The sequence below is a fragment of the Bactrocera neohumeralis genome, chromosome 2, assembly GCF_024586455.1.
Source record: "Bactrocera neohumeralis isolate Rockhampton chromosome 2, APGP_CSIRO_Bneo_wtdbg2-racon-allhic-juicebox.fasta_v2, whole genome shotgun sequence".
NCBI classification, from domain to species: domain Eukaryota; kingdom Metazoa; phylum Arthropoda; class Insecta; order Diptera; family Tephritidae; genus Bactrocera; species Bactrocera neohumeralis.
Window position 1 is genome coordinate 51061623 of NC_065919.1, and position 27375 is coordinate 51088997.

Genomic DNA, 27375 nt, shown 5'->3' on the forward strand with positions numbered 1-27375 from the left:
GCCGCATCTTTCACTTCCAAAGCCATGGAGACCATGGAGACGACACAAATAATACGAAGTATTACTAAAGTGGACTGCAATTTCGCTTTTCACCAACATGCGAAGCGGGTTTTTCCTCTGCAACTGTCTTCGAGTTGCTAGACGACGTGGCGCGCTTGAATGCACCACAACTACAGTAAGAACAAATATGGTAGGGGAAACCAGCTGAGACGTGACACTGCTGCTTTTGTTGCTATTGCTGTTGCTGTGTGATTGATTTTCAGCGCCAGCGGCATTTGTTCTTATTGCTGTTGCTGTTGTTGCGTTGTGCTACCATTCACCATTTGCCGCATTGCACCACTGAGACACATTTGCATCATTGCGCATTTAACCTCAAAGTTCGCTCGCTGCCACAGCTGACAGACTGACTAACGGACTGACGCTTACGAACTACTCTTACCGCTGGATTGACAGACGGACAACGGACATGTGCATGCTGTGACTGTCAGCCAGGTGGTCTGAGTGATGACTTTAGTCGCCTTCGTCGTCGCACTCGTCGCACTGGTGGTACGCTCTGAGCGCGATGATTGGTGACCGGTGGCATTAGCAACCTGCAACGTGCCACGGGGTTAATGCTTTGACACTAAAAGCCTAATACACACACACACACACACACATAAACACACATATTTATATGTACAGGGCGCTGTGTGGTGCACCTTACGCGTGCAACGCTTTGCCGACAACGCCGCGAACCGGTCATCAATCAGTGGCTGCTTGCCACAAGCAAGCGTTGAACGACGGCTTTCGAGCGACATCTAAAGTGCTGCTTAGTTTGCTGCTCAATCAGTCGACGCTGGCGCTGTGGGCAGCTTAAATGCGCTCGGGAAAAATGTCTTATCGGGGCATTTTACAAGGGAAATTGGAGATTTGTTGCGCTGTGCGGTGGCGTTGTGTCGAGCTGCTGGTTTTTTCACACCCACAACAAAGTAAAATGTTATCGTTTTTGTTCTGGTAACACACACCCACCGATATAGCGACTGTACATACGAACACCTTTCGATGTAGGTGAAGACGGTATTAGCTTGGCTTTCGTGCGCCAACGGCCAACCATTGGGTTCATAACGGTCACTGTGGGTGAGTTACTTGCACATTTTGTATAGCAACAACAATAGAAATAAAATAAAATGGCAATAAAGCAGCGCAAGCATATTAAAGCAAAGCATGAACACCTCTGCTCTTTGTATGGCACGGCAAGTCAAGATATCGGTCAAGAGGCCAACCGGTAATTGGTATTAAATTTAAGACATGTTGAGCTACAACAGCAGCAAAAAGGCGTAAATGTTAAGCAAAATTGTTGTTTATTTATATTTTAGTGTATAATGGCACCGAAGGTGGTCCTAACCTAGAAACTAAAAAAACAATGTTCGAAGTTGAAGTTTTGAATTGAATACATCTTACTGTGCTGAATATCAACTTTGGGCTTTGATTCACTTAATGATTTTTTGCGACTGCAAAGTTAGTAAATTATATTTACAGGATTGATTCTTTTGGCACCGATTTTGATTTGGCTGCAATATCAAAAGCATGTCTTCTCACTTTAATTTAATTAAAAACCATTTCTTTCTTTTCAATTTTGAAGCTTTAAGAGATTTTGTAATTTCTTAGCAGAATTTTTATTACTTCGACACTCTTAGGCAATATTGAGTCTTATTGGTAACCCCTAGTTAGGCTTTAAGCTTTCCTGAGACGCGTACAGCACATCTGCGATTCTCTTCGTTGGGTTCAAGCATGTTGGCGCTTGGGTAGAGCCTACAATCTGCAAGTTGAAATTCAATCCAAACTGTTTTACGTACAAATAATCTTCAAAGACCTTACTCCAAAAGTCACTCATCATCCCAGTTCTCCTATATGATGAAGAGGCATGGACGAGGACAACATCTGTTGAGTCGATGTTATGAGTTTACGAGAAAAAAGTTCTGCGGAAGTTTTATGATCATTTGCGCAGCGGTAACGGCGAGTACCGCAGTCGATAAAACGATGAGCCGTACGAGTTATACCACGACATTGACATAGTTCAACGAGTTAAAAGACAGCGGCTACACTGGCTAGGTCATGTCGTCCGAATGGATGAAAACACTCCAGCTCTGAGAGTATTCGACGCAGTACCCGCCGGGGGAAACAGAGGAAGAGGACCAGGTGGAGAAGGACCTGGTTGCGCTTGGAATCTCCAGTTGGCGCCAAACAGCGAAAAGGAGGAACGACTGGCACGCTGTTGTAAACTCGGCTATAACCGCGTGAGCTGAGTCTACGCTAGTGAAGAAGAAGAAGAATATTCTCGACATCCTTATTTTATACCTCCTTCGACTTCCCATCTGTCGACTAACGGATTGTTAGTGTTTAGCAACGCAAAATTGTGAGCCGACAAGTCCATCGACCACCCTTGAGGCTGCGGCTTAATGTCTTCATTAAAAGATCTTGCTGTTCGCTTTGAAAAGCGAGGTGAGGATCGTCATTTAAAGTAACTTTAGAATTCCGCGTATATTTAAGCTGGTTTCTGTTATTAGCGAAAGCTTAATAAGCTTAAACTTTGTTAAAATGCTATGTGAGTCGCAAAAACTAAGAATCGCTACTAAATCTTTTCGTTTTCGAGAGTCCTGTGAAGACTTAAGCATACTCTTTAGTAATCTGTCGATAGTTTTTACTTTCAGATTTCCATCTTTATGAAGTTAGCTGTACCTCTTTGTTAATTTAGTTGTTATACACTCCCGGGCTGAGAAGAGTTTAAGCTACAATCAGTGGTGGTTTTCCTAAAATTAAAAAGCGTTACTCTGATTAAACAATTGATTTCGTCTCACTCTATTTTGAGTGGTTGGCAAATGACGCTGTTTGTTTTCTGAGATACTACGTATATTGGCTTTGCTTCGCGTTAGTTCGTAAAAGACCATGTATTATTTCAAGTCAGGTTCTATTGTCGATTTCTTAGAATGGATTCATACTTGAACCATTAGAGATAGTGCTTCGTGAAGCCAGAAAAGTTTCAAAATTGATCTCTTATAAATATTGACAATCAGTCATAATGACGGCTATGTGCTAGTAAGATGGGTGTAGTTATTGAAAAAAAAGTTGATCTTATTTCTTAGACGAGGTATTATACCATTTTTAGGACGATCTACTCGAGTTAATATGTTGGTTATCATTGTCTCTCTCATAAGCTCTCAGAAAATCCCCAGCGATATCATCTCATCTCATTCACCATAAGTTCAGATATTTTTAGAAATAACTACGCCGTCTTCGGTTCTTTTTTGATTTTTCGTCTTGTGGCCATACAAGACAGTTTGGCATAAAGTGTCTGCTTATGAATTCCCTCCATCTGTTGACTAATAAAACAAGTTTAAATACACAAGAATATAACCCTCTCAATACAGCGCAACCGCAAGACACAGTAAGCACGTACTCTTGATCGAGAACTGGTTTTTGCAAAAATTTTCTGCTTCGCAGGTAGTTGGAATTTAAAAAATCTTATGCTGCTGTCAATTTCACAGTCGCATTCATAGTGTATTTTTTCAGGTTGCAGCAATGCTTACGAATATGCGAATGTATGTGCACCATAACCTAAATATTCAGGCGCAATAAAAACGAAATATCGAACATGTTTTGCGAAAATGCTGATCTCAGAAATTCATTGATACATTCTTGCATTTTTTATTCGCTAAATTATACACATATGTTGCAGGTAAAAATTTAGTTGAAATGCTTTTGTGAGATTTCAATTTGATTTTAGGTTTTATAAAATTGTTCTAACTATCAAAAGGTGGAATATATTATGATGAAAGCGTTTATCTTTTTTAATGTGATTTCGTAAAAGCTTTTTGGGAGCTTTTTTTTTGGTTGGAGCTTTTACCTCGAAATTATAGAATGCAATTTTTTACCGGATTCTGGAGAAGAATTTTTGAAGTCTATTGTTTTTCGAATGAAAGCTTTCGTTTGCGTTACATTCTCTTGAGTTAAAGGGCGTTGATATTGTTGATCCCAAAAAACTTCTAAGATTTAACGTGATTTCGTAAAAAGCTTTTTGGGGGTTAGAGCTTTTACTTCGAAATTATAGACTGAAGTTTTGTATCCTATTTTGAAGTACTTTTGCAGTTGAATGTTTTTAAAACATATTAACCATCCACATTTAAGATTTTACCCAAAATGTTATGGAAAATGTAATATTAAATTATATTACTTACTGAAAGTTCATACGAAAAAGCTTTTATGCGGTTAAGCGATTTAAGGAAGCTTTTTTTGGACTTTTAAAACTTGTAAAAAATATGTTTTAGAGCTTTTTTTTTACTTTTCTCAAATCTTTGCTTAAAGCTTTTAAACGTGTGAGATTTCAACTTAATTGCCATGAAATAAAATTTAATATGATTACTTGCCTAAAACTTTGAAGAAAACGCTTTTATAATTTAATGCAATTTTACGGAACCTGATTTTCACTTAAAAAGTCCTGTCATAAAATTTTATAAAAATCTCAAACTGTTATGAAAAGTTTTAATGGGCTGCATAAAAGCTTTTTTTTTGGAGCTTAGAGCTTTCAAAACGTAAGAGCTTTCACCTAAAAAAGTCTGACATAAAATTTTAATAAAAGCTTCAAGGAGCTTAAAGCTTTTTAAATGTAGGCGTCAGAGCTTTCATCTAAAAATTCATAAAATTAAAAAATCGAATAAATGAAACTTGAACTAAGTTGCACCCAAAATGTGGCGTTCTTTCAAACATGCACCATTACTTTTAAGCAGCAAAACAAAGAAGTAATGCTGCAAAGAAAAGAAGAAAGTGACGCATGCCAAAGAAATGCTGCAAAGACGCCTGTAGAGAGCAGAGCATGAGAAAGAAAGTTAACTTTGATTTATTATGACAAAGCACAGCTGACAGCGGTAGCCAAGCAGCAGCAAAAAGACGCACGATGCAAGCTGTAACTGCAACAACAAAAGACAAGTCGAACACGATCGGGCGACTTGCTCGAGTTTTATTACAAGAATAACTTTAATATAAATGGGAAGGTATGTTCAAGTGTGCGTGTGTGTGTATGCATGCTTTGCTCACGCTGCGCACGTGTGACGGCACATTGATTTATATGTATGTTGTTACAAACATATGTATGTATATCTCTAAATGTTTGTATGTACATTTAACCCATGCGGCGCACTAATTTGCCGCCAACAGCTTAAAATGGCTCATAAATGTGAAATTGTTACTACTTTGGCTGTCAACTTGCCACAAAAGCATTGATCATAATTGCTGCTGGCAACAAATGTGCCACGAGCTGTTAAGCGGATTTTATTTCAAGAAATATTTTACAATGAAATGTGACTTTTAATGAAGTGCGCTGCCTTATTGGTTGCGCTTTGCTTTGAAAAATATTAAAAAAATTAAAAAAAAAAATATTGAAAACAAGGAAAAGAAACAAATTTCGGCAGCACCGAAGCTATAATACCCTTCACAGATGCCCTTCTTATGGTATAAAAGATCTTTATCTTGATTTCGAGCGATCAGTTTGTATGGCAGCTATGTCCTATAGTTGCCCGATTTGAACTATTTTTTCGGAAAATATAACGTTACCTTAAAAAATAATTCGTGCTACATTTCGTGAAGATAACTCGGTAAATAAAAAAGTTTTCCATACAACGACTTGATTTTGATCGTTCAGTTTGTATGGCAGCTATATGCTACAGTAGTCCAAACTAAAAAATTTCTTCGCATATTATACTGTTGCTTTAAAAAATACTTCGTGCCAAATTTCGTGCAAATATCTTGTAAAATAAAAAAGTTTTCCATACAACGACTTCATTTTGATCGGTCAGTTTGTATGGCAGCTATACGCTACGGTAGTCTAAACTAAAAAAATTCTTCATATAATATACCGTTGCTTTAAAAAATACTTCGTGTCAAATTTCGTGAACATAACTCGGTAAATAAAAAAGTTTTCCAAACAACGACTTCATTTTGATCGTTCAGTTTGTATGGCAGCTGTATGCTATAATAGTCCGATATTGGTGATTCCAATAAATGAGTAACTTCTAAGGGAGATAAGAAAGGAAGATATCTCAAAAATTGAAGTATCTGAACTTTCTTTCTGGTTGAAGTGAAGCAAAATTCGAGGCAGAGCTTGTATACCTTGTTCAGGGAATAAAAAAATATCACAATTATTGGCCTGCAATGTTCTTCAATAAAGTATATGATGCTGTAAATACCTATGTACATACATATGTCTGTATATGCCCATTTATCTCATTCACCTCTCACGACTCTTTGACAATAACAATGACAGTGCTTTCGTGCAGCGCTTAAATGCTAAAAGCAGCCAATTAATTTTTGAATTTTGCCCACAATATATTATTTCAATAAACTGCAAGCGCTCACAGTAATATTTATGCATACTTATGTATATGATGTATATGATGTGTGTGTGTGTGTTTGTATGTATGTTTTTTTTTGAATGAAATGCCACATAACCCGCAATTTGTACAAACTCTTTGGCATTGTCCGCTCCTGGCGAAATCAATCGAGTGAAAGTAAAGCTGGCAATTTTTCGCATTTTTTTTGACATTTTTATTGTTGTTGTTGCATGCATTGTTGTTGTAATTTTAAATGAACTGTCATCGTCATTCATTGCGTAGCTTATTTATTGTTAACAGTAAATTGGCCGTATGAAATGGCGGCGCAAACATACTCACACACCAACAAACACACTCATACACAGTTACATTGCTGCATACATATTTACATACATACAATTGAGAGCCTCAACATTTATGCGCATTTAAAGTTGATTTCGCTTGTTGTCGCAACCGTCGCGAAGCGCCGAACAACACGCTGTTGGCTGCCACTTGCCGCTGCCAACGCATCGCCCTTTAAGTTGATGGCCATCAAATTGTAATAAATCAACACAGTTGAACTGCGGCTCGAGTCGACGATCTGCTCGAATGCGCTTGAGTGTCACTCAAGTGTCAATTTACAAGCAATTGCGGTTGCCATGTCCCCCCCCCCCCCCTCAGTCCCTTACCATCTTACTCTACTTTAAGTTGTTGTTGTTTTTACAATTGTTGTTGTCGTGCTGCTGAGCGGCTGCAGCTAGTCGGCTCATTAAGTTGACAATAATAGTACTGTTGTTGTTGTTGTTGTTTATTGCACACATATGTAGTTGTTGTTGTTGCAATCAATTGCAACGTGCATAAGGATAACTCTTATATGCCACAGTGTTATGCGCCTTTATTTTATGGCACTGAGCTGGGGAAAAAACGTTGTTGCACGCAAACATACGTGCATACATAAGCAGTATTACAGGTGTGCGTGTATGTATGTCTCTTTGATATCGCAGTTCGTCGGTGTCATATGTCAGCCTCAAGGGAAGTTCTTAGTTTAATTGCTACCTTAATAAATCAAGTCGAACTCATAATAAATTAGTTGAGCAACACAAAAAAAACAACGTACATACATACATACATATGCTATTTGTATGATACAATGAATATACATATATGTAAGTATATGAAAAAATGGATTATAAAACATTTCTCCGATTTTTATTTAAAAGAACTGAGAATTCCTTAACTTAGCAGAAGCAAAAAAGAAAATTCAGTGGACATCCAATTAGACGAAACTTCCTTCATCTTAAAACATAAAGTTTTATATCTTGATATCGACTTTTGGAACTTGAAATAAAGTGTGATCCATTTCGGGTTCCCTAATTTTTTTAAGGAAAACCACAGCAACTTCCAATTTAATGGGGAATGTTTGTTATAATTCAAAAGAACATTCTTTGGCATTTACTTTTTGAAGATTATCTCTTTCAAATGCTGGCCGCGGCTACGTCTCTGATGGTCTATCCGCTGAGTTTGACTTTCGATGGCTCGTTCGAGCATTTCGACTGGTAACTGGCGAATAACACGCGTGATGTTTTGCTCCAAGGCCTGAATCGAAGCGGGATTGTCCGCATAGACTTTAGACTTTACATATCACTACAGGAAAATGTCTAACGATATGATATCATATTACCATGATGGCCACACGACCGGGCCAAAACGTGAAATTATCTGCTCACTGAAGTGTTCTCTCAATAAATCCATTGATTGATGTGATGTTTGAGAAGCGGCGCTATCTTGTTGAAACCAATTGTTGCCGAGATCACGAGTTTCAATTTCTGGCATCAAACAGTTGGTTAACATGGCGCGATAACGATCGCCATTGATGGTTACGTTCTCATCGGGATCAGTTTTGAAGAAATATGGATCGATGAATACATGGGCCCACAAACCACACCAAAACGTTGTCTGTTCTGGATGAAGCGGCAGCTTTTGAACTTCTTCAGGTTGGTCTTTGTTCCAAATGTAGCAACTTTTCTTGTTTACATACCCATGGGTGCAGAAATGAGCCTCATCGCTGAACGAAATTTGGTTGGAAAACGTCGGATCTTCTTGCAACTTTTCAAGATACTATGGAGCGAAGCAATATCGCTTGGAAAGGTCGAGGGCCTTCAGTGCTTGCATAAGCTATATTTTTTACTCTTTCAATTTAAGATCTCGGCATAAAACATGCAAAGTCCTTCCATACGTCAGACCGAGTTGCTGCGATCGGTGCCGAATTCTCCACGGTCTTCGTGTACACTCTCAGCTACGGCTGCTATATTTTCTTCACTTGCCATAGAAACGCCATAGAAACTAGAAAAGAAACTTTAATTGCAATCAATGTTTGATGGTTACATCAAAAAGTAGCTATTATTTTTGTTAAAAATTACCGTTAATGAACAAACGCAAAAGAAGTATCATAGCTAAGAGAAAAGCAATCAAGGCGATAGGTTTCGCCATTATCGATTGACTTTCAAATGGCAACAATTAATCACAAACGCTCGCCGGCGGTGCAGGTGCAGCACGCTCAAACCTGATCACTCGATTGAAGGCACAACAACAAAAGCAAAACATCAATAAATCAACAAAAACGTCAAAAAGTAATAATAATTGAATAGCTCGAAAAGTGCACAGCAATCAAAGCAAAGCAATAGCAACAAAAACAACAATAATCAAAATCATTAAAGCGCACAGCACTCGGCGCAGAACTAAGCTCACTCGCCGCAAAATCACAATAAAAACAATGCTGATTTTTCTTAATTTTATTTTCGAACTTATTGTTATTGTGTTTGCATTCGCTACGGTTGAATGGATGTATGGCGCGATTGTTGGCGGCGGTCAAAGGGGAAGGGGATGGCGTCGAGTATTCAAGTGCGCGCCGTGAGCGCGCCATTGTTGTTGTGGAAACGGGCGGTGCCGAGTGGCCTTAGCAGTGTGCATTTGACTCGACTCTTTGTGTGGCGGTCGCCGAAATCATCAATAGAAAGATGAGGGGTGAATTACAAAACAAAAACAAAATGAAATAAAGTAAAAAGTAAAAAAAAAAATGATTTGAAATTTGTTTTCATTCACTATTTTGTTTTCGCAATGAGCACTTTTTTGATTCGCCGCATAAAACATGTTTTGTTAATCGGTCACAGGCGTTTTTTTGTTGTAAGCAGCGCATAAAAAGCTGCAGCGGCCAACGCTGAGTGAAAGGTGTGGCAAGCGTAATGGCGCTGCTGCATGCCAAATGTGAGGAAATTTTCAAATAATTACAATCAATAAAAAATGTAATTTGTGAAACGTGCCGATCTCAATTTACGAAGAGAAATTAGTAGTTCGTGCGATAGCCTGCACTCATTCTCTATGAAACATGTAAGGTAGCGCTATGTTCGTGTGTAACCAAACATTTCATACTTCTGCTATTTGCCAGGATAAAAGCTAGGGAAATACCTTCAGTTGCGCAAAGTTTGTAAGTTATACGGGGTCTAGGGAAAGTTTTCACCCGATTTTGTCCATTTAAGGCAGAAATGTGCACCTTTGTTAAAACAACAACGTTTCCCTCAATTTTTATTAAAATAACTCACATTTGACGATATAAGCGGTACAAAGCCAATCGGAAGTTCGACAATCTTTATATTAGCTACATGGAGTTTAAGGAATGTATTAAACCGATTCAATTAATTTTTGGCATATATATATACATACAGGGTTTGTCCGGAAAGTAATAGGACTGAGTCGATTTAAAAAAATTTATTGAACCAATCGTTACAATTCTTTAAAAACTTTCAAAATAGGCTCCTTCTGCGTCGATCCAGCGCTGCCATCGCAATTTCCAAGCACTGAAGGCGTCATCGAAGGCATTCTCCGGAATAGCCTTGAGAGCCGAGGTGCATGCTGCTTAGATCCCCTCTGTCGTCTCAAAATGCTTGCCTTTCATTGGCCTTTTCAGGCAAGAAAACAAAAAAGTGCGGGGGGGCCACATCTGGGCTGTAAGGCGGCTGCGGAAGCGTTGGAATGCCGACCTTGGTTAGGTAGTTGCTCACAAGAAAGGCGGTGTGAGCCAGGGCGTTGTCGTGGTGCAACTTCCAATCGGCTGCGATGTCTTGTCGAACCCGAATGACCCTTCGTTTGAGACTCTTGAGGACTTCCTCGTAAAACTTGACGTTGACAGTTTGTCCAGGAGGAAGAAATTCATGGTGGACAATGCCTTTGATGTCAAAAAAGACAATGAGCATCGTTTTCACTTTGGATTTGTTCATGCGGTATGTGGAGATTCGGTTGCAAGAATAAAAAAAATATAAGATTATCCTAGTTTTAAAAGTTTTTTATAGGAAGCCAAAATATTTGCGACAAAACTTCCTTTATGACTCCGCCGACTCCATCACACTAAAGGAACAAACTTAAAACTCTTAAATATGCTTTGTCAATACATGGTGATCCAAGTAGAGACACTTCTTTCAATAGCCTTTTTTGACAGATCACGCGTGAATTCTGTACTGTTATTCGTCCAATTTTCTCACGAAAATTCACATTCTGTAAATAATGTGTTTCGCACGCTGCGCTCAACTTATGGTCAACATAATCGGCCTACTGAGCGTACTATTTCCAAAATCTGAAGACCCAGTATTCCTTTTTGGATAACACTCGACAGAAGAGACCATGTCCAGCACGCAGTAAAGAAATTATAGCAAACGTAGATAAGAGTTTACTCGAAGACCGTCGAATCGACGCCGCTCGCGGCAACACGGACTGCGTTTGGACCGACTTGGCGCATTTTACGTCGAGATCTTAAATTAAAAGCATACCAAATACAACTTGTGCAAGAACTGAAACCGCTCGACCTTCTTAAGCGACACCGCTTCGCTCTATCGGCTCTTGAAAAGTCCAAGAAGGTTCGACGTTTACGAACAAAGATTTTGTTTTAACATTTTGTTTTAAAATTGGTAAAACTTTTAACGAAACGTTTCAATTGATGAAACAAGTTTATGGCGCTGATTGCCTATCCCGCAGCGTCCCGAGTGGTTTCAACGTTTTTAAAGTGGTCGTGAGGACATAAATGACGATCAACATGTGGGCCAATCAAAATCCGTGATCACCGGAAATTCCAACGAAACTGTGCGTGAATTCATCAAAAATCAGACGAAATCATCATTGAAATTCGTGGAAATGGAATTGAACATCTCCAAAACATCGATTTATCGCATTTTGACCGAACATTTGTGCTTATGAAAGGTGTGTGCACGGTTTGTTCCGCACAAATTGACTGACGACCAAAAATTGCTCAGAATCCAACATTCGAAGGACCCCTTCTGACCGATTATTTGACCAAAAATCACATTTTAACCATTAACCACTCCCCATATTCACCTGATATAGCACCGTGCGACTTCTTCCTTTTCGGAAAAATGCATTTGCCCATGAAAGGAAAGCATTATGCAGACGTAGAGGCCATTCAAAAGACTTGCACCGTCATACTGGCGGCCATACCGGCCAACGAGCTAAAACACTCGTTTGACATGCTTTTGGACCGTGCATAAAGCTGTATTGAAGCAAAAGGAGACTATTTAATTTTGCCGAAAAAACCATTTGTTCTGTTTTCTTTTTGTTAAAGTCCTGTTTACTTTGAGAGAATACTGGGCCGGTCGATTGGCCATCACATCGTTAGACTTTTTTCTGTGGGGATATGTGAAGGCTAAAGTCTACGCGGACAATATCGTTTCGATTCAGGCCTTAGAGCAGAATAGCACGCCTGTCATTCGCCAGTTACCAGTCAAAATGCTAGAGCGAGTCATCGAAGGTAGGCTCGGCGTATGGACCATCTGAGACGTAGGCGCGGCCGACATTTGAAAGAGATAATCTTCAAAAACTAAATGCCAAAGAATGTACTTTTGAATGATAACAAACATTCCCCATTAAATTTGAAGTTGCCGCGTTTTTCCTTCTTGACAAAAAGTTTCCTATCTATGTTTATAATATTTTATATTACAAAATTGTAGATTTAATAATAATATTTTATACGAAATCATACTCTTACAATAAATAGCGAAATATTAATTCATTTCGAAAAACCGATTACTTTTATAATAATGAATATTGTTCTCTTTACAGATTATTTTTCACACTTCATGAGACGGTGATTCATTACACTTAAAAGGTACGTCTAATTTATTTATTTTTTCGAACTCGTTTTTTACCATTTTTGGAAGGAAATTCAAACTAATTTGAATATATACCGTTATTTTACACATTTGTATGCACCAAGTGGCCCACATCTACTATATTTACAAATTGTGTCCGCAGCTGATGATGGAAAATGTAAACAAAATCACCGATTTTTAAGCACAAATATTTATCAACCTGAATTTCGGCCAAAGAAAGCAATTTCACTCAAAATGTGTAAAATTGAAAAAAAGAGGAATAAATTTACATTCACGCTTCATTGTGTGCCACAGGGTGCGCGAACATTTAGTTGAGGTGTTGCATATGTAGGTGCTCACAAATATACATATATATGTATTTATATATGTATGTTAACGTCTGTATATAATGAATATGTTATATATGGGCTTTAATGCCTACCAGCGCACGCTTGCTCGGCTTTTGTGAGCTGTTGTCGAATGCCTTCGCACAAATTTATGGTAATTACAGTTAAGTGGAAAAATTTCAATGGCCAGCAACAATGTAAGCTGGTCTGCCATAAATGAGAAGCGCATAAACAAAAGTTGAAATATATGCCCAATTTCGTATGGGTGACTTGTACTGCACGCCCAATCGTTCACGCATACAAATACACATGCACACATACGCACACATATAAGTGAAAATAATTTATACAAATCAGGTCCCCAAAAAGCTACAATTTCTCACGAGTCGCGTGTACAACAAGTCCATATGTTGCATGCCGCATACAAAATACATTTTTGACAGACAATTTGCTGGTGGCTGGCTGGTGGACAGCACAACAAAACGACGCTGTTGTTGTTTGTTTGTTGCTTTGCATTTGTTGTTTTGCTGTTGGTACTCGCTGTTGATAGTAAAAGTTATTGACATAGTTGTCATGCATGTACGTGTATGTGTATGTACGTATGTGTTTTTGTTATTGTTGTAACTTTCTTTTTTGTGTGTCTGACAAGCGAACTGCATTTGTACAACTTTAAATGTTGTCCAACGCCCAGATAGCGACTTATGTGATTAGGCACGCAAGTAGATACATACTTACGCACACTCATACATACATACATACATACATACACAAAAACATTTACCAATATTGTTACATACATACATATTTATTTACTAATTACAAAAATAGCGCTCAAATTTCTTTTCGTGTTGTTGTTGTCTAATGCATTCAATAGGAAAAACGCTGAAATTTCTTCACAAAAAATATTTTCAGATAAGCGTCTGAGCACTTAAACACATAAACGAGTATAATAATGGGTTGTCAAAAAAGTCTTGCGGTATTTTTATTTAATTTTTTTTTTTTATTTAAATTGAAATGAATTTTTGATGACTCAAAGCTCTTGACCGATGCTACGGCTTTTGCCGGTGTGTTGTTGTTCGACGACTAATGCATCTCGATAGAACGAAAACGTTGAAAATGCGGTGGAAATTTCTTCCATAAACTGCACAAAAAATATTTTCTTTATCGTAGTTGTACTGTAAAATATGCCGTATTTTCTTTTTATTTTGCTCCATGTTTGCGACGCTATAACTCACGAATGACTTAAAAGAAACGATTATCAATCAAACACGTGTTAGCGCGTGAAATGAGCTTTTAAAAAAGGTATAGCATGACCCGATGCGACGAGCAGTCACTGAAAGCAAGTTTCCTGGTTCATTTCCATATGTTTTCAGTAGAACCTAATAAGTGATCTAGTGACTGATGTCTAAAACATAATAAAATTATGGAGAGGACACTTCTCAGCCTACTGAATAGAAATTCCCCAATCGATGACGATGGAGCAGACGTTCTATTGCCCGACCATGCAGAAGTTCGAATAGCAATTACTTGTCTGAAGAACAACAAAGCTGCAAAGGCTAAAACTAGAACTACGCGCTTTCAGCGCCAACTAGCGAAAATACCGCAAGACTTTTTTGACAACGGAATATATACATATATACAGAAATATTAGAAAATAAGAAAAAACTTTAACTTCGGCTACACCAGAGCTATAATACCCAGATGAATTTGTATGGCAGCTATATGCTATAGTGATCCGCTCTGAGAAATTTGTTTGAAGATTGCACCGTTACGTCAGGTTAGGTTAGTCTGGTAGGCTTACTAGGTCCATTAACTAATTTTAACAGACTTTGTGGCCTCACTATCGATACCTCATCATAACGTGGGGACCCGAGATGCTTACAGCGTAGTCTTGCCAATGCGGAACAAGTGCACAAGAGTTGCTCCATTGTTTCCCTGGTGCTTTGATCTAGATACATTTCCTGCAGTCTTCTCGATCTGTCAGCCCCATTGAGCGGACAGTGACCAGTTAATATTCCGATCATGTTCCTACAGTCTCTTCTATTGAGTGCCAATAAGAATTTTTTGTACTTCCGATCTACCGTTTTGACATGACTTTTGCAGTTTTGCACCTAGGTAGCTCGTTCCATTGGTTTTTAACTTTTTTTACCATGCTTCTGTCTAGATCGTCGTATAGACAATGCATGGGTTTCTCAATGTTGATCACGTTTCCGGGTGTTAGCAGCAGTTTGCTGTCAAAGACTACCCCAAGGTATTTGATGTGGTCCTTGAGAGATAGTTGTGTTCCATTTATCGAAGCGAAACTCCATAGAGAAATTTTGTTCTTTCTTGTGAACACAAGTAGATCGTTTTCACAGTTTCCCCAGACCCGCTTGCGATGCGCAATTCTGGACTGTTTTGACAGTGGTGGCCATTGCCTTTCAAGTTCCTCCACCTTGCGGAGTACCTCTACAGACTTACTTGATCATACTAGAGTCGTTCCATTATGTCCTTATCTTTCTAGGGGTCAAGTGGCTTTTGATCCAGCGTCGTATAGCAGGATCAACACTTATTGACTGGATACTATTAAGAATAGACTACGTAGAAACTTTGTTGAACGCTCCAGAAATATCCAGGAATGCTCCAACAGCATATTCCTTATATTCAAGAACCCTTTCGATATTAAATACCATATTAAATAAGGAGTGCAGTCTCTACAGATCTGCCTTTCGTATACCTGTAAGCATGCTGTGCCTTGGATAAACTTCTAGGAAGCGCTGCGCCACTAATGAGCATGTCCAAGATTTTCATAGCGTTTTCAGTTAGAAGGAAATTAAGCTTATAGGCCTAAACTCTTTCGAGGAGGTTGGGTGGTTGCTTCCTCCTTTCGAATTTCATGCATAACCCTAAAATCGCGATGCACCGTTGCCTTGGACAATATTCTGTACCAAATTTTGGAATGCCGTATCATCAGATAAAAAAATTTTCCTCATATGGACTTAATTTTGACCGCTCTGTTTGTATGTGTGTTAGCTATATGATATAGTGGTCCTATAGTAAGCAGCTTCTTTGACAAGGAATGGATACGTGCAAAAATTCAGAATGATATCTCAAAACCTGAGAGATTACTGTATGAACTGATAGACAGGCGGACAGAGAAGGTGAACATGGCTGAATCGACGCAGCTCGTCATTTATACGAGTATGTATATTTTATAGGGCCTCTGACTTTTCTTTTTGAATGTAACAAACATCGTGACAAACTGAATAAACCCTGTGCAGGGTATAAAAAAATGTGGTATGGAGACAATGGAAGAAGCTCAAAAGTTCAATAAAATAGCCGTAAAACGATAAGAGTCATAAAATTGTATAAAATATGAGCTGCGTTAAGCGGGCGTGTGGCACGCACACATGTATATATAAGCAGTCTTTTTTGGTCTCGCCTTTAAGTGCAATAAGCTAAAGGTCAATGCAGTAAACTGAAAGCTTTTAATGCTTATCACAAATTTGATGCGAAGACAATGTGAAAATATGCTTTGTTGTTGTCATTTCACGCTTTAAAGCTCACTTTCGTGTTAAAGGCAATATCAAGTGCTTTAATATCTACAGTAAAACCTCCATAGAATGGACAACAGGATGTTAATTTTAATAAGCATAACTTTTTCGAATAATGAAGTGGCATAAAAATCTTTTCTTGAAACTAAAAACTTGTTTATATATTTTTTTATATTTATTATTAGTCTCAGAAATCCAATTTTTCACACAAAGAGCCTTGCTTCGATAGACATTGACGTGCTTGACTTCACTCTGTAAGCTTGAGTCTGAGCTATATTTTTAACTAAAAATCAGTAGGCTCTTAAGCATATTTTAAATACCTTTTTCGCAGGCCTTTGGGCAATTAAATATTCAATCAATATATTCTATATCGGTGTAATAAATTTTATACGCCCTGAAACATGCTAGAAAAACGTTGCCTACATTTCGGAGTCGTGTATAAAAATTAAATATATCAAGGCATACCTCTTTGCTGGTACTCAGTTATGCATTTTACAGTACCATTAGTGGTTTTTCTGCTGGCTTGGCATATTTACGGTACAATGTCACTTAGTATATCATGCATTTTTGGGTTCTTCGGCCAACCTTCTTTATATAACAAAGTAACCTCAAATCTATCTCCGGGTTAAGACTCACATTTCGTGTTTATCCTACCGTCCACATTCAAATTTGTTCAGGCTTTCCTTTATAAATTTGTCGTTATTTTGTTGGCATCTGAATTTTTCCTCAGGAAAGGCGCTTTTGTTTAAGAAATCGGGAAAATGAGTCTGAAAAATATTTTTTAAGCTTTTAAAATGATTCAACAAAATCTTTTTTATGTTAAAATGAGTTTTTGATAAATTTTTTTTATAAGTAATGACCGAAATTTAAGCGTTTAAGGGAATTCTAATAAGTTTTTTAATAAAAAAAAGTATTTTTAAAAAAAAATGTTTTTAAAATTACTATTTGTACAATTTTTTGTATTTAAAAATACAAATTTATAAGCATTTAAATAACACAATTATTTTTTTATTTTTTAATAAAAAATAATTTTTTTATGATGTAAAATTATTCTTTCAACATAATATTTTTTTTTATATTTTACATATTAATATTTTTCCATTGAAAAAGTTATTTTTCAAAGGAATGTGTTTTATAATCTTTTACAGTGAATATTTGTTACATTTTTTTGTAAATAATAATGGAAATTTATAAGCATTTAGGGGTATGGTAATAATTTTTAATTTTTTTATTTAAAAAAATATTGCTTTAAAAATTTTGATTTATAGGTTTTTAAGATGATTATTTGTAAAAAATCTTTTTTATTTAAAAATAGAAGTTTATGAGCATTTAAGAAAAATTTGTTGTTATTTAAAAAATTGTTTATAATAATTTAAATAGGTATTTAAATTTGTAAGCTTTTAAAGTTATAATTTGTTCAATTTTTTGTTAAGAAAAAGAGTGGGAATTCGTATGGAATCAAAACATGTAATTATTTTTTTTAAATATTGTTTTATAAAAAAATTAGGTTTTAAGATTTAAAAAATTATTATTTCTACAAAATCTTTTTTCTTTATAAAAAATAATTAAAAATATGTTAAAAATCAATGTTTTTTTTATGAAAAAGTGAAAATTTATAAGCATTTAAGAAAATTAAGTTATTAATTTTGAATTATTTTCAGAATATTTAAATTTATAAACTTTTAAAACTAAAAGCGTTTAAAAAATAAAATTATTTTTTTTTTAATTTTGTTTTATACTATATAATTTTTTTTTATATTTTAAAATTATTATTCCTACAAAATCGTTTTTCTTTGCAAAAAATTAAGTTTTTAAGCTTTTAAGATAATAATTTGGTCAACATAATTTTTTTTTATAGAAAAGTAAAAGTTTATAAGTATTTAAAGAAATACAGTTATTATTTATTAATTATTTTATTAACAAAATAAAATTGTAAGCGTTAAAAACTATTATTTGTTAATTTTTTTTATAAAAAGTATAAATTTCGAAGCATTTAAAAAATTATAATTTTTTTAATATATAGTATTATAGTTTTTTGAAAAATTAATTTTTTAAAATTTTAAATTTATGTCTTCTATAAAATCTTCTTTCTAATAATAATTAAATGTTTAAGCTTTTAAGATACTAATAATAGTATAATGTTTTTGTTTATAAAAAGTAAAAATATTCTTAAAAGTTAAAGTATTAAGCTTTTAAAAAAATAGTAAAAATTTAAAATATTTACTTATATTAAAAATATAAAAATAATTTAATTCTAATTTTATATTAAAAGTATAAAATTAATATTTAAAAAATTAATTTTTTATATTAAAAACAGTTTTTTATACAATTAATTTTTTAAGCTTTTAACATAATAATTTTTTCACAATAATTTTTTTTTATAAATAATAAAAAATTATAACCATTTAAGAAAATATTAAAAATTTAAATTTTTTATATTTAAAATATTTCTTTATAAAATTAAATTTTTAAGCCTTTAAGCAAAATAATTCGTTCATAATTATTTTTTCTTAATTAAAAAATAGAAATTTATAAGAATTTAAAAATTTTATTTTTTTAATATTGTTATTTAGTATTGTTTTTTAGTATTGTTATAGAAAATTAATTGAATATGCTTATATTTTTTTTTGTTTAAAAAGTAAAAAATAATTTTTTTTTTTTTAAATCGCTCTTTGCTGTTCTTGGTTCGAGTGAAAATTGCTATAAGCAAATGAGACTCACCAATCACTCACCACTAACTCTTACGCATGCAAACATGCGTTTCTACTTATGCTACATACATACACACATACATATGAGTTATTTCATATGAGAACAATAAAAAGAAAATTTTTTTATTTATTTATTTGGGAGCAGCGGTTGAGCTTTTATTGTCCCAGGCGTAAATATTTGTTCGATCTTGCATGCGCTGAACCCAATGGAAAGGAAAACGATTTAAAGCGACGCATAAGCTTATACACACACACACACAGAGATGCATGGAATTACATACAAACATATAATAATATATAGACAGATAAAAAGTGCCTCATATGCGCTTCGTTACCGTTGTGTCTTTTATTTGATTTGCCAATGAAGCGCTTGCTGCTGCATTCAATCCAGTTTAGTTTTGATTGCTGATTGATTTGTTGCGTGCCGTTTGTGTTTGTTTTTCTTTTTGTTGTAAGCACAGAATTCAATTTACGATGCATCACTCGCAGCGATACTCAAATAAATATTCCAATTTCCTAAAAAATCAACCAATCGCCTATTTACATGCAATCGCTGGCGGCCGTTTCTAGGCTGTGAGGCAGTGCACTGTGTCTGCGTGTGTCTGCGCTCGTTTGTATATGTGTATGTGTATGTTGGTGTCTGGTGTATTGCAGCGTAAACTTTCACTGATTGCCGCCACAAGCAAAGCAATAATTGTAATATCAACCACAACAATTTCGGCCTGACCGTCGCACACCCACCGCCGCGGCGCCACCAACCTCAACATGTTGCAGCCAGCTGCTGCAGTTTACACAAATACAACAAAAAAAAAAAAAAAATAGAAAATCTCTTCTATGCCGAGCATGTGGAATTTTGTGTGTTTTGGCTTTGCAATTGATTGATTTTGACGGCCAATATTTATGTGTGTGTCTGTGCATAACGGCACATGTCATAGTTTACAAGCTCATGCTGGCAAATTTGAACAAATGCAAACGCATATAGTATGTATGTATGTTTGTATGTGTGTGTAAGCAAAAACAAGTTTAAGAGAATGTTTCGCATGCTTGTTAGTGTATGTGTGTTGCTGTGCGTGTGTTTCCTGGCAAACAAGCACAGTGATTTGTCGCTCTGCTTGCGTATAAATGATTGATGTGTTTGATTGAATGAGAGCGGCAGCAACAGTTTTCTTGCAACAATGCATGCATGTGCCGCGAAATTTGCGAAATTTCGATTTAGAATATCTTTGTGGATGGAATTTCTAGGTTCTCGCCGAAATGATATGAACTTGAATATTATCTGAAGAGCCCTATTCATACAAATTTTGATGGCTAATTTTTTGGTTAGAAAATTTGGAAATAATGTTGCAACCAGTTTCAGAGGCTTATAATACAGCATGCCCTTCTGAACCCGCCAAATACCGAGCTTGGCGTCATAAATATTTGGTTTCGTCGCTGATTTGGTTGGTTGATCAGATCTCACATATACATGAGCCAAAAAGTAGTAAGACTTTATTCATAATTTTAAAATTTTGAATTTATTCTTCAAAATCTATGCCGTCCCCCTCAAAGGAATCCCCTTTAGCAACAAAACACTTCTGCCAATGTTTTTTCTAATTCTCTAAATAGTTGTTGAATTCAATTTCCTAAATAGCATTCACTTCGATTCACGTTTAATGTGTTCAATTGACTCAAAACGGTTTCCACGAAGCGATCGTTTATTATTGGATGGAAATTTGACAAAAAACTCACGGAGATTCAATGCATTATGCGACGGCGCATTATCGTGGTGCAAAAACAAAGAGTTGCTGGCCCATAATTCCGACACATAGAACTTAAATATTATTCCTTGTTCACAGCGTGGCCGTTCGGAAGGTATTCGGAGTGCACCGCATCTCCCTAATCGAAGAAAATTGTCAACATAACCTTGATTTTTGACCTGCTTTGCTGTGTTTTTCATCATCGGCTCACCCTTGCCGCGATTCGTCTGTTTTCGGGTCGTAAGCATAGATCCAAGACTCATCCCTGGTAATAATATGTTTCATGAGATCCTGGTAGTCGGACAGCATTGCTTCACAGACGTTAGCGCAACGCTGGTTTACGAAAAAATTGAGTGATTTTGAAACTAATCGTATTTTTTAAGTCCCAAATGATCTTTCAAAATAGTTTTCAGTGATCCTTCTTATATCCCAACACGGCCAGTAAGATCTCTAACTGCTAATCGTCAATTCGCAGGCACCAATTCCCTTTTTTTTGACGTAGTGATCATCAGTTGATTTTGATAGCCGTCCAGGACGTGGTTCGTCGTCCACGCCTTCTCGACCCGCTTTGAATAATTTGTACCAATTAAAAATACTTGCTCGTGACAAACAATTATCACCGAAGGCCTTTTCCATCATTCTGAACGATTCGACACCAGAAATTTGATTCCGCATACAAAACTTAATGGAATTTCTTTTTTGAATAATTCCATTCATCGTAAGAATCGCCGAATGCACTTTATATGCCTCAAAAAGACAAACTTATACCAAAAACTAACGTTTATTTTGATGTGACGTTTGGCACAGATGTCACTGATAATTATACAAAACTAGAAAACAAAATTTTTGACGTATGAGCTTCGCCCTTTTAAATTAAAAAAGTCTTACTATTTTTTGCTCACATTAGAGTCCCCAAAATATCGGGTTATATAATAACTGATAATCCGATAGGTGTTGCTGTTATCGGCTTTGTTTTCTAACCCAGCGAACAGTAAGTCTGCTTCGATATTACTCATCATATAATATCACTTAAGTGTTTCTTAGATGATCAAGAGCAAGAATTTCTAACATCTGAAAGATCCGGTATCTATAAGAAAGGGTATATCACATATTCTTATGTTAACTATTCCCATTACAGTCTTTTCAACGTAAGCGCTTTCGAATTTGTGTCAAATTTTTCAGTGTGTTCAGTCAGGTTTGCCATTTGATCATTGTCGCGCTTCACGTGGATACAACACTCAGAAATTATTCAAGATTATCACGAAAATTCAAGTTCTTCGAAAAATTCATAATTTCACGTACTATACATCGTTTTTCAAAAGACGCTAGTGGCGTGAGTCAAATACTCATGTTCTTTTGATTTCCTTTTTCTGTTGTTTTTGTTTTTAAAGTAAGGGGAAGCATTAAAAGCCAGAGTGCGAAACTTCAATCCGCCAAACCTAACCTACTTTCAACTCCAGATTAAGTATCTCTTTGTGGGAGTGCTAAGACATTTATGTCTCGTCTATGGCATGGACTGACGAACGCCTAATCTGCTCTATATGCCGCAAGTTATCTCATGATTGAGGTTGTCGCTTCGCTCACAGCTTTCCACCTCTCAGGGGACTGAACAAATCTTCCGCCGTAAAACTACTACCGAGTGCAGTTTTAACTTTTTCCTTTTTACTTAAAAAAAAAAGAAAAGAATACATGCTGAGAGTCTTCAAAGCACTCTGAGCACGTCGGATAGTTCGGACTACTGTCTTGCTGAAATCGGTACATGTAACTTCTAAAGCACCTATGTCTACTCAGTACTTGGGTTAAGTGGAAATTCATGTCCTCATGTCGTTTGTCGATCCAGGAATGGATGTCCCGTAGCAGTCTGTGGGTCCACCGTCCTTTGAGTGAGGTTTGCCATCGCTGCTGTCATATTGTTAAGCTTTTGACTCTATCTTCTCTTTTGGCTCGTATTGAAGGTTCTGATAAATTGTTTACCCGCGCAAATTCGTCATTATGGATGTCAATGGGCATCACACTGGCTATTTGTTCAGCAGCGCCACTTGATATTGTTCGGAAAGCACTGATAACTCATAAAAAATAACCGATCTCATTACGTTTGCTAGTAAAAATCGCCGACTGGAACTTAAGCACCCTTTTTTTGTCATCATTCTTGATAAGGCATTTTGGATTTAATTCGCTTTACCTGCAGTGTATTCTGGGTGATCCTTAAATTTGAGTCGTGAGTCTATTATTACTTCCAGATAGTTACTTTAGTTGTGGCTGTGAATGAATCGCACACTCCCCTATGGACTGTATGCAACAGCTGTCAAATTGACAGAGTTGACATATTGAAATCAATATTTTCATTATCGCCTCACTTTCGATAGCTTTCCAATTTCTTCTAGCTATCAGACGGCACTTGCTAATAGAGAAATTAAAGTAGATAAATTTCCATTTCCTCGATAAATGTTACATATACACACATACATCCATTAACAACAATAAATCAGAGCTTTTATGACGTTTTCATAATTCAGCACATTGTGTCATGAAACTAGTGACGGGAAGTTCAATTATTAATTAGGACTGCAACAACAACAACGAAAACTGATGTAATGACAAACTGGCTGAAAACAAATTGCTGAAAACAACAATAAAACGGACACAATAACAATGTGAAACAAGTTTAACAAAAGCAAAATCAAATATATAAAACGAAAATATTAACAACAACAACTAAGCAACAAAATGAATATTGTTAGGCATGCGTCAGGTGTGGCGTTGACATGCACATGAATTTGCAACAGATGTGGCAACACAGGTGTACAAAGACACACACACACAAACAAATAAGCTATGTAATATTAGCGCAAAATTTGAAACTCATTTAACCGCAGCCAGCTTAGCCGCCAACCAGCGAAATAATTAGAGCGCGAAAACTGCCAAACACGTGACAAGTGGAAATTTGTTGCAATCAACGGCGAGCGAAAAAAACGCTTTCAGCACAAAATTTCGCAATTTCCAATTAATGTGTGTGTGTGTGTGTGTGTTTTCGTTGGTTACAGTCGATAAATAATAATTTCGGTTTTGCTAAAATGCTGTAATATCCGCAATCGCCCGCATCCCGCAGCCATATATCAGTGCTCTGATAAATATTTGAGCATGTTGTGAGTTATATTAAAGTATTTTTCGCCAAAAATTGTTTTTAAATATTTATGCCAAAATCAAAATGCATTAAAATCCAGAATTAATTTCGAACAATCAAAATCAATACTCCGAACGCAAACCAACACATTAAATTATTGCAAATTTTCACTTAATATTTGTAATTTATGTGGCTATTGTTCATGTTTGGCGTTGGTTTGTGTTGGCTGTAGCAGCATTTGGAAATTCATTGCATATTTATAGGCGGTTATGGTCGGTTATTTGATTTGACCTTAATTACAGCGGTTTTACAAGTGTAATACCATGTGGTAGAAATTTTATATGCATATGTGTGTGCGCGTGTGTATCAAATTACAGTTATGTCCATTCGATACAATGTATTGCCATGAATATTCAATTACCTATATGCACGTATATGTATATATTCCTGGTTTGTATGTATGTGCCTGTATGTGTTTGGGTATATGTATGTGTATGTGTGATTACGTCCTGCATTTGCGGCTGCTCGCATACCTTTTCCATGTATAATGCATGCATTTAGTAGCCAGTAAGATTAATTTCTAGATTACATATGCAATTTCTAAACTAAATTTACAAGGCGGCATTACATATGTACATACATAGATATTCCGATTAATGGCATATCAAGTATTCTATACCATCATGATAGAAACGTTCTAACTTTAAGTGCAATGTATGTTATATGTATGTTAAAATATACAATAATTAGGTAGGTAGGTAGGTAGGAAGGTAGGTAGGAAGGTAGAGTGGCTGTCTAACGACGCAGGTAAGCCTTTAGGAGGGCCACTTGAAGCGACAAAAGAAATCGCTTGTATGAGTGATATACATATGCTATAGTCCGACCTGTCCGATTCCGACAAAAGATAAATATAACCTCAAAATGCACCTATGAATTTAATTTCATTCAGATATCTCAAAAATTTACGTAAAAATGTTATAATCATAAAAATCTTAACTTCATTCAAAAAGCGTTTTCCTGAAACCTGACTTAGACTCCTATTCTCTAAGGCGATGTTGTTTAGAGTGATCCCATATACGCGATTTCCCCGATTTTTGGCTCACTGTAAATCAAACCGCTTTAATATAATATACATACATACATCTGATTAGTATTATAACATATTATAACGTAACTTAACATAACATAAAATACCATAACATAACATAACCTGACATAACATATCACAACATAACATAACACAACATAAGATAACATAACATAACTTAACATAACATATCATAACATAACATAACATAACATAACATAACATAACATAACATAACATAACATAACATAACGTAACATAACATGACATAACATAACATAACATAACATAACATAACATAACATAACATAACATAACATAACATAACATAACATAACATAACATAACATAACATAACATAACATAACATAACATAGCATAACAAAACATAACTTAACATATATAACAAAACCGTATTCAGTTGTTACAGTGAGACGACCTTGCTATGTAATTAAAATTCTATTTTGTTTTAAGGCCGTGTGTTTGTGGTCTAAGAGTGGATCCTGCTCAGCCTAAGATCAGCTGTCACAAATGCCTGTGTCAATTTATCACAGGCTAATGCAGATGTTTTGCTTAAATCTAAAAAGACATTTTATTGCTAAGTTTGTGCTGTAGATCGGAGAAATTCAATACGTTCGCCGCCTGCGTCGCCAACAGTGCGCAATGCCCACCCTCTCAGTACTTCCACGGTAAATTTGCACCAACAAAGTGCTGATCAGTCATAAAAGGAATCAACGGAAGTTTTGTTGTAGCATTGTTTTTTAATAAAGGAAATTTGTTGCCAAATTCTCTCGTTGCTGTTGTTACTTCACTGAGAAGTGAAAATTCGAAGGCGCTCTCATTAATCAAACAATGACTCTCTGTTCATTATTATCTCCTACATCGCTCCTAAAAGCGGGAATTTTAAAATATAAAATTTGCCGGTTTGGAAGGCCCAATTGTTAATTTTTTTATTGCCTATACAAGCCTCTGAGGTACGATAAAAATTTCAGCTGTATTCATTGCTTACTTTGTCGTTAAGGTTAGACTTTTTTATGAGTTTGGCGATTTTCGCTTCTTAAAGAAATGAATCCAGTAATTTGTACGTGAATTCTTGGCCTAAAACAATACGGCCGCGATGTCCCAGCCATATTCGCGAAACATGGCTCCATGTGGCTTTTTCCTATTTTCGAAAATAAAGAGAACTTTCAGGGGCCGTCGTTTTACAAGATGAAAATCGCTGAAAAAGCTAAAGGCTATGTGAAAAATCGATTTTGACAAGTGTTTCAAAGACTGGAAGAAGCCCTGATATATGTACCTAAGTGCAAAATGTTGAAAGAAAACTATTTTGAGGGCTACAGCATTAATTAATATAAACAAATTAATTAATTTTTTTATAAAAAACAAAATTGCCGTTATATTTTGAACACATCTCATATTCAACGGTGGACCACAACTTTAAATTTTTGCTGCTTGCATGTAATCATGAGAAATATCTTCCAGCAACACTACTTCGTCTCCACACCATTTCACAGCAATTACCCCGAACACATGCATCACAATATATACCCTCCACTACATGGCAATTTAAGCATTTCTAATGCCAAAACATGCCGCAAACATTTTCGCCCAATAAAAAAGCAATCACTCTTTCGCTTAATGCCGGCAATACAGATGTGTAATTGTTGCATAAATAAATGTGAGAACGAATGTTGCATGTTGGCACACGAAGCCAGCGCAGCAGAAAGCGAAGCAGCAGCAGCAAAGCGACCATAAATTTTTTTCACACCAAAGAAGTTGGAGAAAAAGCAGCACCTTTACCAAAAAAAAAAAATAACGGCAAAAAATGTAGCGCGTTTGTGGCAGCAACAATTTGTGGCAGCAAGTGCATGCAAAGCGCAGCTAGGCAACCGTGCAATAAATGACACAGCGTCGCAAATTGACTGCGCCACTTAGCGGCGTTGCTACAGTCGAACACAAGGGACACCCTTCGTCTTCGGCGTTCTCTTTGCCCGCTGTACGTGTTGGCAGCTCAATTTTCACCATTTGACATAAAATGTTGCAAGTAGTCAGCGCAATAAATGCCACAAAATAGTATGGCTGCATGTTTGCTGACAAGCGAGTACAACAGCTGTTTGCCACCGCGCCGTAATTGTACCGTTGTACGAGTTCCCAATGCACTTCCAGCTTTTTGTTTTCGTTGTTGTTGTTTTTCTTTACATTACCGTAATCCGTTGGAAATCTACTTTTCACTAGCCATTTATCTTCATTCGATTTGGTGATTTGCCCGCGCTGTCACTTCCGCTGTCGCTGTTGCGGCCGTCGAGTCAACGTCGCGTGATCAAATGTCTTCCAAATGTGGCAG

General features: G+C 36.1%; 1 protein-coding gene across 1 annotated transcript in view; it reads left to right on the forward strand.

Annotated features, from left to right (window-relative positions):
* Positions 1-27375, forward strand: part of LOC126767623 (probable serine/threonine-protein kinase yakA) — a 256576-nt gene that overhangs the window by 74584 nt on the left and 154617 nt on the right. Inside the window, exon 3 of the mRNA XM_050485080.1 lies at positions 12465-12510. The gene's annotated coding sequence lies outside the window, so the exon portion shown is untranslated. The remainder of the gene's footprint in view (positions 1-12464; positions 12511-27375) is intronic.